The 13,221-nt window shown below is 45.8% G+C and overlaps 1 protein-coding gene and 1 long non-coding RNA gene across 7 annotated transcripts in view; one reads left to right on the top strand and one right to left on the bottom strand.

The window, feature by feature from the left end:
• The window catches only part of SETBP1 (SET binding protein 1), a 406,613-nt gene extending 401,036 nt beyond the window's left edge, over positions 1 to 5,577 (bottom strand). For 4 of the 5 annotated variants that reach the window (XM_055417274.2, XM_055417276.2, XM_088833428.1 and 1 more), the window contains exon 1: positions 4,467 to 5,577. The gene's annotated coding sequence lies outside the window, so the exon portion shown is untranslated. Of the gene's footprint in view, positions 1 to 3,797; positions 3,893 to 4,466 lie in introns of those variants that run through there. The other variant, XM_088833427.1, reaches the window with a different exon arrangement.
• Positions 5,466 to 6,758, top strand: LOC148773573 (uncharacterized). 2 transcript variants are annotated; one of them, XR_016036697.1, is made up of 3 exons: positions 5,466 to 5,765; positions 5,875 to 5,982; positions 6,424 to 6,758. It is a non-coding gene; the product is annotated as an uncharacterized LOC148773573 (long non-coding RNA). The 2 variants fall into 2 exon arrangements; XR_016036698.1 differs by having other exon boundaries at positions 5,875 to 6,758.
• The last annotated feature ends 6,463 nt before the right edge of the window (positions 6,759 to 13,221 follow it).

Raw genomic sequence — 13,221 nt, 5'->3', positions numbered from 1 at the left:
GACCCAATTCTGAAAATTCCGGATGTGAAATGTAAGGGCCACTGAGTTGGACTCAGTCATCTATGGTCACCAGTTTCCCCCAAAACTTGATACTGTTCCAACCCAGTGTGTCTAAGGGGGCATAAGCATCTAGTAGTAAGCTAAACAAAAGTGGACATAAATACTTAGAGCCAAACAAGAATGTAAGCTGGCAACTTTCCCCTGAATTCATGAAGTAGTACATTCTATGGGCATCCGGGTGTTTACTTTTCTGCACTTATCAAGCATTTGGCTGCCCGAAAGTGTCTGCAGTTTCATGAAGAGTTTGTGAGACACCAGGGTTTCCTTTGGAAACAATTCTAAACGAAGTTCAAACCTATGGCAGATCTGATGGTTGTGCATGCATGAGCAGTTGTGTCTGACTCTGCAACCCCGTGGACTGCAGCCCACCAGGCTCCTCTGTCTATAGAATTTGCCAGGCAAGAATACTAGAGTGGGTTGCCATTTCCTCCTCCAGGGGATCTTCCTGACCCAGGGATCAAACCTACGTCTCCTGTGTCTCCTGCACTTCAGGGAGATACTTTACCCACTGAGCCAGCTCCTTATTTAATCCTGACCCAAAACATTTTGGGAAACTCACCAGGTTTCATAGTGTACCATAAGATCATAGGATAGCAATGGAACTGGACTGTTTTGTTCCCTTCTTCACAGAACCCAAGGACCAAGCACAGCAAAATGTGGCCAGGACTCTATGAGCTTCCTTTTCTCAGAGCAGTGCTACCCCTTCAGGACAAGAGCAGCCTCCTGTCTCTGCTCCCCACTCCCCCATCCCGAAGAGACAGATCCCACACAGTGGGTCCCTGAGCAAACTCAGTAACATTATCTCATTTTTTAAGGCACTGCAACTTCTGACAACGTTAATGTGTTAATAATAATTTATCCCATTCTCCTGGCAGGAACAAAACTGAAGCAACTTGAAATGCCATCAGCAAAAATTATTTATTTTCCATTCCTGAGCAATGAAGAAAACAAGATTTCATTGGCCAGGTCCACTCTCAATAGCTATCTGGTTTCAATTAAAACTTCAAGTCTCCAAGGGAAAAACTGGCATTCTGAGTAGCTGAGGCCCAGCCAAGTTTCAGTGTCTCTACAAACTCCAGAAAGGATGTCCCATCCAACCAGCCAACCTCTCATCTTCCTCCTTTTGCATATCATATAGACACTTCAGAGCAGAGACTAAAGTACAACTAAAAATAATGACCAGGTTAAAAGAACTCTGCACTCCTAGAGGTACATTTTTTGTGCCAGTGAAGTATTGATTCTGCTCCTAATGGAACTGAAAGTCAAGATAACAGCAGAAATGGAATCAGGAATCCAGGGGAAAGTACCTACCTATTTATTTCTTCTTCAGCAAACTCCTGCCTCCCCCCACTGCCCATTTTCAACTAAATTTTCTACAAAGATTCCAAGTACTGCTTTCTCTTTGCCCTCAGCCCTCATTTTTAGGTCAAGTGACTTACAAAGTAGCCTACCATGAATAATGCACACACAGGACCAGAAGTCCTTGTGGCACCAAAGGGGCTCCTTGGTTCACTCGGGGATACCCCTAGGCTTTCCCTGCGTGAAGTGCGGAAGAGGGCCTGCCAGCGATGCCTTCCTGTGGGATGTTCTGATGTTAACATACAAAGGGTCAGATTACACCCCTTCACTTGCCCAGCCCATTCGTGAACATATAAGGCAGTTGATACTCTCTCCCAAGCTATAACCGGCCCCTTCCTAACCATATCACTGCCTCTCAGTCAATCATCCTTGTGTTCACTACAAGCAATTCCCCACCTCCAATTTGTTTATTTCAGTGACACATCTATTTTCCCTGCTAACAGAAACAAGTCTGCTTTCCTCCTCTGGCTTCCGATAGCATTCACTCACCACCTCCTCCCCTCTGCCCCCGCTCAGATTACTATAGTGGCTAGCAGTTCCCAGAGCCCAGCTCTAACACCGATTCAACTTCCCAAGACTAAGACTTTTATTTTCTTAATGGGGGAAGGGAGATGGGGTGCAAAGCAGCACTTTCTGCATACCTGGTCTCCTGTCTTCTCAGGCTACATTCCCTGAAGTTGGCAAATCTCTGTGTTTAGCCATACTCTTCTGATCTGCCCTACAGCCCTTCTTTGGTAGCAGGCAAAGTAATTAAGTACAGAGGACAATACTGCATCTTCAACTTCACTGGGACTTCCAAGTGAGAGCAAAAGAGGTCATGTCTCCCTTCAGGAGTCTTGGAATGGCAGAAGTCACAAAAAGCAGGAGAAAGGGGAAGGAGTGACCAAGGATTGTAAACTGGCTACATTTTAAAGTGCTACAAACTTTCTCCTCCCTCACATGCCCCTGGACAGTTGGCTCCACCTCCCCATCCCAGCCAGACAACATCCAACTGGGGTGTGTAAGGGTAACTTTCTCCGAGCCTGCTGGTCTGGCCCCAGTGTTGCAGATGTGGCCGCAGAGAACAACTCCCTTCCTCTCCTCCCATCTCCTCTCCTCTCCATGTTCTTCTTTCTGAGCCCACTCCTGCCCTTCCAAAACACATGAGATGCATGTGCACACCTACACACATGTTTTGAGGATAAAGATCGGCTGAGAAGGGCAACCTGATCTACCTGTGTAAACTACAGGATAGGAAGTGACGGGGCAAGACTGCCAGACAGTTTTAGCAACAACAACTTTATAAAGTTAGATTTTGCACAAAACTACAGGACAGGAGAAACAGGATGAAGAGTAAAGGAATGAAAAGGAACAGAATTTTTAAAAATAATGTAAGAGGAAAACAAGTAACATTTGTATTTCCATAAAGACCATGGACTCCAACTAACTTTTTAAAAAGGTGTGGATAGTGGTGGAGGGGATGGGGAGGCTTGAAAGAAAAAGTAGCTGTGGTAGAATTCCAAAATAAACTGCCCTTTCAGAGGAGAGCTTCTGCAGGGATAGACACAAATTGGCCTTTTAGCATTAGATGTCAACTATGAGATGATCAGGACAGTTTATCTGAAGTGGAAATGAATCGGAAATCCTTCCCTCATCAGTCCTCTTAGACCAATATACACACCTTCAGAACCCACACAGGCACACATAAAGAATAAATGCAGCATCAAGGGGCAATAAGAACCCCCTCCCCACACCAACAGTACCTCTAGCCTCATCTCATACTTCCAATTGCACGACTTTCCGATCTCCAAAGAAAATATTTCCAGTTGGATCCTATTTCAGAATTGTAACTGGTGTGGGTTGTGGGAGGAGGGGTGTGTGCAGCCTGTCGGGGATGGGGACTGGAAGACAGCATTTCGGTAGTTACTTATTTTTGTAGAGCCAGCATGCTCTACCGATCAGAAATTGCTATTACCCAACAAAGCTTCTATCACAAACAGACACCAAAAACAGCATCAGCGTTATCACCATCTTGCTAAAGATCTGCCAGGTCCAGTTTACCTGACTTGGTCTCTGTGGAACTTCTTGGACAGTATTGTAGTCAAAGGGATAATGGTTTGAAAGACAAAAACAATAAATCGATACTGAAGGGCTCCCTTTCAGGAGTTATTTCCCACTGGAAACCACCGAACGGGAAAGCCTGTCGTTAATTCCCAAGCCCACGGCTCCTCTAGAAACACACACAATGCGTGCTTTCAAAAAGGGCATTCGTCTGCTTTTAAGGGAATTCCTGTCTTTTCAGAGTCCCAAAACCGGAGAGCACGAGAGAGACTCAGATCCATTGATTAAGATTTTAAGAAAAAGACTAACACAGAGCCACGACACAAGCACACACCAACCTTCGCCGGCTGGACCACTTCTTCCCTGTTCTTCTTTCTATTAACGACACGTTAGGTTCTGATACATCCCCCGCCCCCCCGCCGCAACCTACCCACCCACCCCCAAAATCCAACTAGATACAATGTAGCTCTCTAGCTCCACTTAACCTGCAAGTTACAAAGAGAGAGGGAAAAAAAAATCCTGCCGCCTTCCCACTCCTTTCCCTCCCCCCTCCCCCTCTTGAGTCCACTCCACCAACGCCAAACCCGCGAGCCCAGCAGTCGGCGGCCGGACGGAGGGAGGGAGGGTGCAAAAGGCGGGGGGAGGGGGAAGGCCGGGGCGGGGGGGGGGATCAGATTAGGCCAAACTCAATAAGGTCCCAGACCTCCAGCCCGACGCTGCCACCCTCGCCGCCACCACCGAGTCACTTCAAATGAGCCAGCATCTTTGCCCACGGCCGCCTGGCCGGAATCGCGCCCATCCTCCGCAGCCTCGCCGGGACCGGCATCCCGCCCCTTCGGCCCGGTCTCCCAGTTCCCGCCGGTGCAAAGTCAAAGCCCCGGCGAGGCAGCGTTAACTTTTGCACGCAGAGAACACACACCGCCCCTGGCCCCGGGCGTGCGGGGCCCCGCGGCGCGGCGGGAGGCTGGGCGCCGAGCTCCCGGGCCAAGGTCGCTGCGCGTGCTCACCCACGGCTCCGGCTCCGCTGGCCCCGGCGCTCGCTCAGATCCCGGCTCCCGTCGCTCGCCCGAGCCCCCGAAGGTGCTGCTGCGGCAACTCCATGGCGATGAGCATCTGTCACACTGCGAGCCGCGGGCGGGCCGCCCTCGCTCGGGGGGCGCCGGGGCCCCCGGGCGCGCGGAGGCGGAGGCGAGCGACGGGCGCCCCGGCCGGCCCCGCGCTTCCCGCCCGGCGCGGCCGCCTCCGCCGCGCCACCGATTTACAGAGAGAGATATCAAGGGGGAAAATGGCGTCTCCGGAGCCCGAGGAGTCCTGGAGTAATCACATTCACACACACACACACACACACGCCCGCACGCACACACTCGCACACCGCGCGCCGCGGGCCCGGCTAATTTTAGCAGGAACCCCCCTCCCAAATTATATATATATATCCCAGTCTATCCAATCAATGCTATTTTTTTTTCCTTTTCTTCAAAGGATGGATTGGAGCCTTAAAAAAAAAAATGTTGCCGGGTTCGGGCTCGCAGGAGGCGGCGCGCGAAGGGCGAGGGCGCTTTTGCTGAGCTGTGCAGTTCGGTCCGCGGCGCCGGGCGGCCCAGCCCGCCCGCTCGTCTGCCCGCGGTCGCTAGCGCTGCCGCCGCCGCCGCCGCCGCCGCTCCATGGCCGCGCCCGCCCCGCGCCCCCGCCGCGTCCCCTCGCCGCCCGCCCGCGTCCCCGGCGAGCGCTGGAGTGGGGTCGGGCCCGAGTGGCTGCCTCCCGCGCCCTCTCTCGAGTCCCGGAGTCCTAGTGAAAGGAAGGGGGAGGGCGCGGGCGGGGGAGGGGGAGGATCGAGCGGCCTCGCGGCGCAGCCCGGCGGGGACCGCCACCCCGCGATCCGCCGCGGCAGGGGTGCGGGCTCCCCACGCCGCCGCGCGCCCAGCCGACCGGGGGGCCGCTTCCCCGACTTGAGCCCGGGGGAGGCACAGCCGGGAACCTGCGAGCGACCTCTCTCCCTTCACCCTCCCTCCGTGGATTTCTGTGGATTTCGATCCATGGGAGGGAGTGGGGCTCGGGCCGGGGCTGAAGGAAAACAGTTCGTGGAGGCGGATGGGAGACCCCTCGCCGCCCTCGCGCCCCTCCCGCTCCCCGGCGCCCTCGCGGCCCAGCGGCTCTGCGCGCCCGAGTCCGCGGCGGGGACTGGGCGGCCGCGGGGACTGCCGCGGGCTCGGCTCCGGGGCTCAACACTGCCGCTCTCTGACACAACGGCGGCAGTGTCGGGGAGCTGCGCGGCCGAGGCGCGAGACGTGATAGGCTCTGAAAACTGGGTGCGTTTTTTTTAACCTGGTAATTACATTTCAGGGGGTTATTATTATTATTATTGTCAAGCGACATGTATGCATTCAGATGCATATGTGCATTTTCTCGTATTCACAGACATTGGACCGCTGATGAGGGAAAGACGACGAGAGAGACGACGCTGGCGTGCGGTTCTCTATTCAGGGTGGTGAAAAGGAGCAATGTCTTCAGTTCATACAAAATGTGGTATTTTAATCTCCTTGGCTATTTGTATGCGGGGCTGCAAAAGTGGACCTATTCAGGCCACTCAGTGGCAACCCCAGGCAACTGAGGAATGTAACTCCCTCAGGGGCGTGTCTGCGTTACGGGACAATATGGAACAGATAACGATTCAGAAAGGTTTTGCCAGTGGTTTGAACTCAAAGACGCGGGGCAGAGTTTACTCAAAGCTGGCATTCTGAGAGGACTTCTGCCTACCACGTTTTATATTGAGAGTTTGGGGACTGTGGATTGAGGAATGATTTGGTAGTGGTTGGGAATGACCCCCCCCCCCAGTGTGATGTCAATCACATGTCAATCACATGTCATTGTGATGGGACCAATTACATCAGCCACTGCCAACCTGGGTCGGCTGCTGGTGTGAATTCTGTCACAGAGCCTCCTCACTCTCATCACTCTTTTTTACAGAAAGGATGCAGTGAAGTACAGCAACGGAGACTATTCTGGGAGGACCCAGCAACTCCCATCTGGCCCATTTCCCTGGATCCGTTTCAGTTCGATCCTAAGTAGATCGCTGCCCTCTGACCCAAGTGTTCTTACCGAAGTGCTTTTTTTCAGAGAAGCGTTCTGACTGGCTAGAAACGTTTCCTCTGTTAGTCATCACAGCAAAAACTCTGTTAGAGCAATGTTTCAGTAGGTCTTCTGTTACCCATATACTGGAGTATTGTTATTAGTGGGAAGGCAATGCTTAATTAGGAAAAAAGAAAATCAGCAGGGCATATAAACTGATGATAGAAATAAAGATAAAGGCATAAAATATGATGTCAAAACAATGGTTCTGTGTGATCAGATGACTTTTGTCTGATTCCTTCTCTACCTAGATTTCTGAAATCCTGTCCCAGAGGCCCTAAAGGACTAAGATAGCATGTGGGTGTTTGTTTGTTTTTTTTCCCCTACACTTTCCAAATGGAGAAACTGAGCTCCAGAAATCAGAAGGGTTTGCCTACTAGCATACAGCTGGCTGGTGTCATCTGAGCCAGAACTAAAGTTTGTTGCTCAAGTCCTTCCCTTCTATAACCTTAGCATATTAACAGTCTTCCATCCTGTGTTGTTGTGTTTCTTTGAATAGCAGCTCAGAGAAGCACATTACATATTAAAAATTCAGTATAATAGATGATAAATAAGTCTACAGAATTATAGTGCAATAAAAGTTTACCCAAGAGATCACCTATTCAAACCCCATCATCTTAACATTGAAGAGACAGAGATGCAGCAGACTGCCCCGTCATTAAGACAGAGCCATAAAGAGACCCTGTGTACTTTGACTTTTTATTCAATGTCCCTTCCTTAAATGTAGCCCATTTTTTTATCAAGAAGTGAAAAGTGAGAAGAGGAGAAGGAAAGGGGGGTCTTCTCACTCTTTATTTTATATAGCTATATAGATATGCACATATGTATCTACATACACTAATATGCATTACATATGATATATTTTACATATTTGATATTTTTAGTGTATAATCATGTATATTAATAATATAAAATATAACTTTGTATACAATAATAAGATATTCCTGAAAAAAAGTAAAGCCCACGCCTGAACAATATGCTTGTTGATGGAGTGGGAACTGTATTCAAATTCTAGCTAAATATGACAGGAATTCTTATCTACTTTCCCTAATAGGCTACTTTCTGGTTATCTAAGAACCAGATCCTAAAATGCTGAAAGTCTGAAGCTGGCAAAGAATTTCATCTGAAAATTAGTTCCATGCAATTTCAAGTTACCTATTCTGAGGGCCCCAGGATCCTTGAGAAAATAAAAAGACAATCTGAGCAGCTGATGGGAATGCACCCAACATACGTGTCTTAGTCCTACATAGTCTCCAAAGTCGGCATCTTGTAGTCACTCAGCAAATAATTTTGTAGCATGAACTATATTAGACAAGATAGTAGCAACAAGAGATTCAAACTCAACATTCACAACCAAGAGCGATTGACATGCAAACTTCTAACTACATCTAATGTATGTAAATATCAGAAAGGGATGTTTACAAAGTACACAGAGCACAGATGCAGAAATGGTAGAAGGTGAATTCAGAAATCATATCTTCTTGACAATTGCTGCATGTTTGGTGTGCGTTGGGTTGGCCAAAAAGTTCCTTTGGTTTTAAGTAACAATAAAGACATTTTTAAGGGGTAAGGGAGTATGTGGCTTCCTGGTGGCTCATATAGCAAAGAATCTGCCTGCAATCCAAGAGACCCAGGCGTGATATCTGGGTTGGGAAAATCCCTTGGAGAAGGGAATGGCAACGCACACCACTGTTCCTGCCTGGATAATCCTATAGACAGAGGAGCCTGGCAGGTTGCAGTCCATGGGGTCACAAAGAGTCAGACATGACTGAGGAACTTCCATTTTACTATCACTTAAAGACATTTTTCATTTTCACAAAGAATTTTATTGAACAACATATTTACCATTTTGTTCCACTATCTTTGCCATTTTTCAGACAACTTCATAATTCTATATTCCCAAAACTTTTTAACTTTTTGAGCAAATAACTGTTCTAGGTACCTTTTATAGTCTTCCAGGGAACTGAAATCTTTTGCATTAAAAGAATTCTATCAAAACTGAAATAAGTGGAAATCCAAAGGTGCAATGTCTGATGAATGCCGCAGATGAATCAAAATTTTCCAGCCAAGCGGTAACATCTTTTGTGTGATCATCAAAGAAACATGTGACCTTGTATTATCATGATGGAAGATTATGCATTTTCTGTTGACTAATTCCAGATGCTTTTCATTGAGTGCTGCTTTCAGTTGGTAGAATTTGGAGCACTACTTGTTGGAATTCACCATTTGGTTTTCCAGAAGGAGCTTATGATAGAAGACTCCCTTCCAATCCCATTATATACACAACATCACCTTTTTTGGATGAAGACTGGTTTTTGTTGTGGTTGGTGGTAGTTCATTTGCAGGCCCCACAGGCTCTTCCAATCCACTTTATTGTACAGTATCCACTTTGTGTTGCCTGTCACAATTTGTTTCAAAACTGGAACATTTTCCTTATGTTTAAGTGAAGAGTGGCGTGCAGAAATATGATCAAATAAGTGTCTTTTTTTTTTCTGCTTAACTTGTGTGGAACCCAAACATCAAAGCATTTAACATAAGCAAGTTGATGTGAATGATTTTTAACACTTGATTTGGATAGTTTGAGAATGTCAGCTATCTCCCATGAGGTATAACATTATTTGTTCTCAATGTCTCTATTTGATCCCTGTCAACTTCAACTGGTCTACCCAACCATGGAGCATTGCCAAGTGAGAAACATCCAGCCCAAAACTTCACAAACCACTTTTAACGTGTTTGCTCAGTCACAGTAACTTCCCCATACACTGCACAAATTGTTTTTTGGTCTGTTCTTTTTTTTTTTTTTTTTTTTGCATTTCAGTTGTGTTTTTATCTTTCTTAAAGTAATACAGCATAGCATGCCAAAAATGTTACTCTTTACTTCCATTTTAAATATTAAAACAGTGCTGCCCAGAAGTTTACCAATTTTGATAAGTTTGTTTGTTTGTTTATTAATGCAGGCTACTATGACAATATAGGACAGAAATGGTAAGGACTTAACAGAAGCAGAAGAGATTGGGAAGAGGTGGCAAGAATACCCAGAAGAACTGTACAAGAAAGGCTTAAAGATGCAGATAACCATGATGGTGTAGTCATGCACTTAGAGCTGGACATCCTGCAGTGTGAAGTCAAATGGGCCTTAGGAAGCATTACTATGAACAAAGCTAGTGGAGGTGATGGAATTACAGCTGAGGTATTTCTAGTCCTAAAAGATGATGCTGTTAAACTGCTGTAATCAATATTCCAGCAAATTTCAAAAACACAGCAGTAGCCACACGATTGGAAAAGGTCAATTTTCATTCCAATCCCTAAGAAGGACAATGACAAAGAATGTTCAAACTACCGTACAGTTGCACTCATTTCACTAGCTAGCAGGGTAATGCTCAAAATCCTTCAAGCTAAGCTTCAGCAGGACATGAACCAAGAAATTCCAGATGTACAAGCTGGATTTCAAAAAGGCAGAGGAACCAGAGGTCAAATTGTCAACATTCTCTGGATCATGGAGAAAGCAAGGAGTACTAAAAAGCATCTCCTTCTCCATTGACTACTCTAAGCCTTTGACTGTGTGGATCAAAGCAAATTGTGGAAAATTCTTAAAGAGATGGAAATACCAGACCACCTTACCTGTCTCCTGAGAAGCCTGTTTGCAGGTAAAGAAGCAACAATTAGAACCTAACTCGAAAAAACAGACTGGTTCAAAATTGGGAAAGGAGTACAACAAGACTGTATATTGTCACCCTGGTTATTTAACTTCTATAAAGGGTACATCACATGAAATTCCAGGCTAGAATCAAGATTTTCAGGAGAAATATCAACAACCTCAGATATGCAGGTGATACCAGTCTAATGGCAGAGGAACTAAAGAGCCTCTTGATGAGGGTGAAAGAGGAGAGTGAAAAAGCTGGCTTAAAATTCAACAGTAAAAAAACTAAGATCATGGTATCCTGTCCCATCAGTTCATGGCAAATAGAAGAGAAAAAAGTGGAAGTAGTAACAGATTTTGCGGGGGGGGGCTCGAAAATCACTGTGGATGATGACTGCAGCCATGAAATTAAAAGACACTTGCTTATTAGAAGGAAAACTAGATAAACCTAGACAGTGTATTAAAAAGCAGAGATGTCAAAGCTATGGTTTTTCCAGGTCGTATATGGATGTGAGAGTTGGACCATAAAGAAAGCTGAGCTCTGAAGAATTGATGCTTTTGAGTTGTGGTGCTGGAGAAGACTCTGAAGATTCCTTTGGATTACAAAGATATCAAATCAGTCAATCCTAAAGGAAATCAACCCAAAATATTCTTTGGAGGGGCTGTTGCTGAAGCTGAAACTCCAGTACTTTGTCTACCTGATGCGAAGAGCAAATTCATTGGGAAAGACCTTGGTGCTGGCAAAGATTGAAGACAAAAAGAGAAGAGGGCAGCAGAGGATGAGATGGTTACAGAGCATCACCAACTCAATGGATTTGAATCTGAGCAAACTCTGGGAAACAGTGGAGGTGTGCTGCAATCCGTTGGGTCTCAAAGTGTCTGACATGACTTAGCGACTGAACAGCTAAGAGAGTTGTCACAATACAATCTAACAAAATTGTTTTGAATAAACTTAAAGACAAATAAGTGTCACTAGACTCACCTTACGGAAAAACACTAATAAACTTTTGGGCCAATCCAATATCTATTTAACATACACATTTCTTTCTATTCCTTTTACACATATACCTTTGTCCCCTATGTCCTGTTTTTCCAACCAAAGGAAAAGTTTTGAGGACAGTGCTGTGCCTTGCACAGGCAATGTCAATAAATCTAGGCAAGAATAAATGTTCCCCTGATATCACCAAATAATTGACTTGCTGCTCCTAGACTGTTGATCTATGCTTTAGGCATCCCTATGCTTAACTGGTAAAATGACTATAATAATACTGCTCCCACCTGAGGCTACACACCAGAGATACTGTATGGAGCGGCAAGTTAATCATGCCTCTATGTGGCTTAAGAGCCAGATAAAATACATATATACAAGCAAGGTGTAATTCAAAATACAAAGGTAGGTCATGTCATTTTCTCATCTCTGAAACTAAAGGTAGAAAGAAACGAGTCAAACGCATCCATTCTTCCTTCATAAGAAGTTGAGATCATACAGTATAATCAAACTCTCAGAGCCAGTCATCTTCCCTTTTTGGTTCAAATACTGTATTGATTCTCATTTTTTTAGAAAATGAAGTGTTGTTTTTATCTAATATAGCACTTCTCAACACTTACTGTGAATCAGAATTACCTGAGGGAATTACTGATGCTTGAGACCCATACTGATTTAATTGGTCTTAATAATAAATGCCCTGTGTGCTTCTAATATGCAACCAGCATTGATAATCACTGATCCAATAGAAAGGGCATGCCCCATGAAGTGATCGTGATACTTAGAAAGCTCCTATCCTCTTAGGTTTTGTTCTGTTGTTGTTCAGCCGCTAAGTCATATCTGACTCTTTGTGACTCTATGGAGTGCAGCATGCCAGTCTTCCTTGACCTTCATTATCTCCCTTGATCATCTCTCTTCATTATCAAATTCATGTCCATTGAGTCAGTGATGCTATATTGCCATCTCATCCTCTGCTGCCCCCTCTCCTTTTGTCTTTATTCTTTCCCAATGTCAGGGTCTTTTCCAATCAGTTGGCTCTTCCCATTAGGTGGCCAAAGTATTGGAACCTCAGTTTCAGCAACAGCCCCTCCAGTGAATATTCAGGATTGATTTCTTCTAGGATTGACTGGTTGGATCTCCTTGCATCCCAAAGGACTCTCAAGAGTCTTCTCTAGCACCACAGTTTGAAAGTATAAGTTCTGTGTTCAGCCGCTTTTATGGTCCCACTCTCACATCCATGCAAGACTACTGGAAAAACCATAGGTTTGACTATACAGACCTCTTACGTTAGGTAGCATTAAAAAAGTTGCACCTAACCAACAGAGGTGATAGCCACAGTAAATTGTAGTAATTTTGGGGTTTGGGGGCAATTCTGGACATGTAAAAACTGGGAGTTTGTTCCAACGATGTTATGAAAAGACCACCAACTAGATTGTTAAGAAGATTAATTTCTAAGCTTATTTGGAATGTCATCTAATCTTTCTGACCTGCAGATACCACTTGCAAAAAAGGAAAAGTATCTCTAAGGACCAAGCCAGCTGTAGGATTCTCTCAATTTTTGATTCCAAGGCACAAGAGAGTCCCAATAGGTCAGTGAGAATATACTGTAACAGTCAGAGTAGGATGTGAAAGCTATCCTTAAATGTGAGATAGGCATGCATGTGTGTTCAGTCGTGTCCTACTGTTTGCGACCTCATGGACTGTGGCCTGCCAGGCTCCTCTGTCCATGGAGTTTTCCAGGCAAGAATACTGGAGTGGGTTGCCATGCCCTCCTCCAGGGGATCTTTCCAACCCAGAGATTGAACCCATGTCTCCTGTGTCTCCTTCATTGGCAGGTGGATTGTTTACCACTGAGCTACCTGGGAAGCCCAAATGTAAGATAGACATTAGAGAAAATAGGGATTAGTTTGCTTGATCTGCTCTGTAGGGTATAGCAAGCCCCAAACAGCCCAGGTAATAGGAAGGCAGATGTCAGCTCAATAAAATAGAACCTAAGATGGAGGAAATGGCA

The sequence above is a fragment of the Moschus berezovskii genome, chromosome 28 (genome assembly GCF_049115385.1).
Source record: "Moschus berezovskii isolate FMDL1 chromosome 28, NW_MosBer_1.0, whole genome shotgun sequence".
In the NCBI taxonomy this organism is placed as follows: Eukaryota; Metazoa; Chordata; class Mammalia; order Artiodactyla; family Moschidae; genus Moschus; species Moschus berezovskii.
The sequence above is the reverse complement of the archived record's forward strand: the minus strand, read 5'-3'. Positions and strand labels throughout refer to the sequence as shown.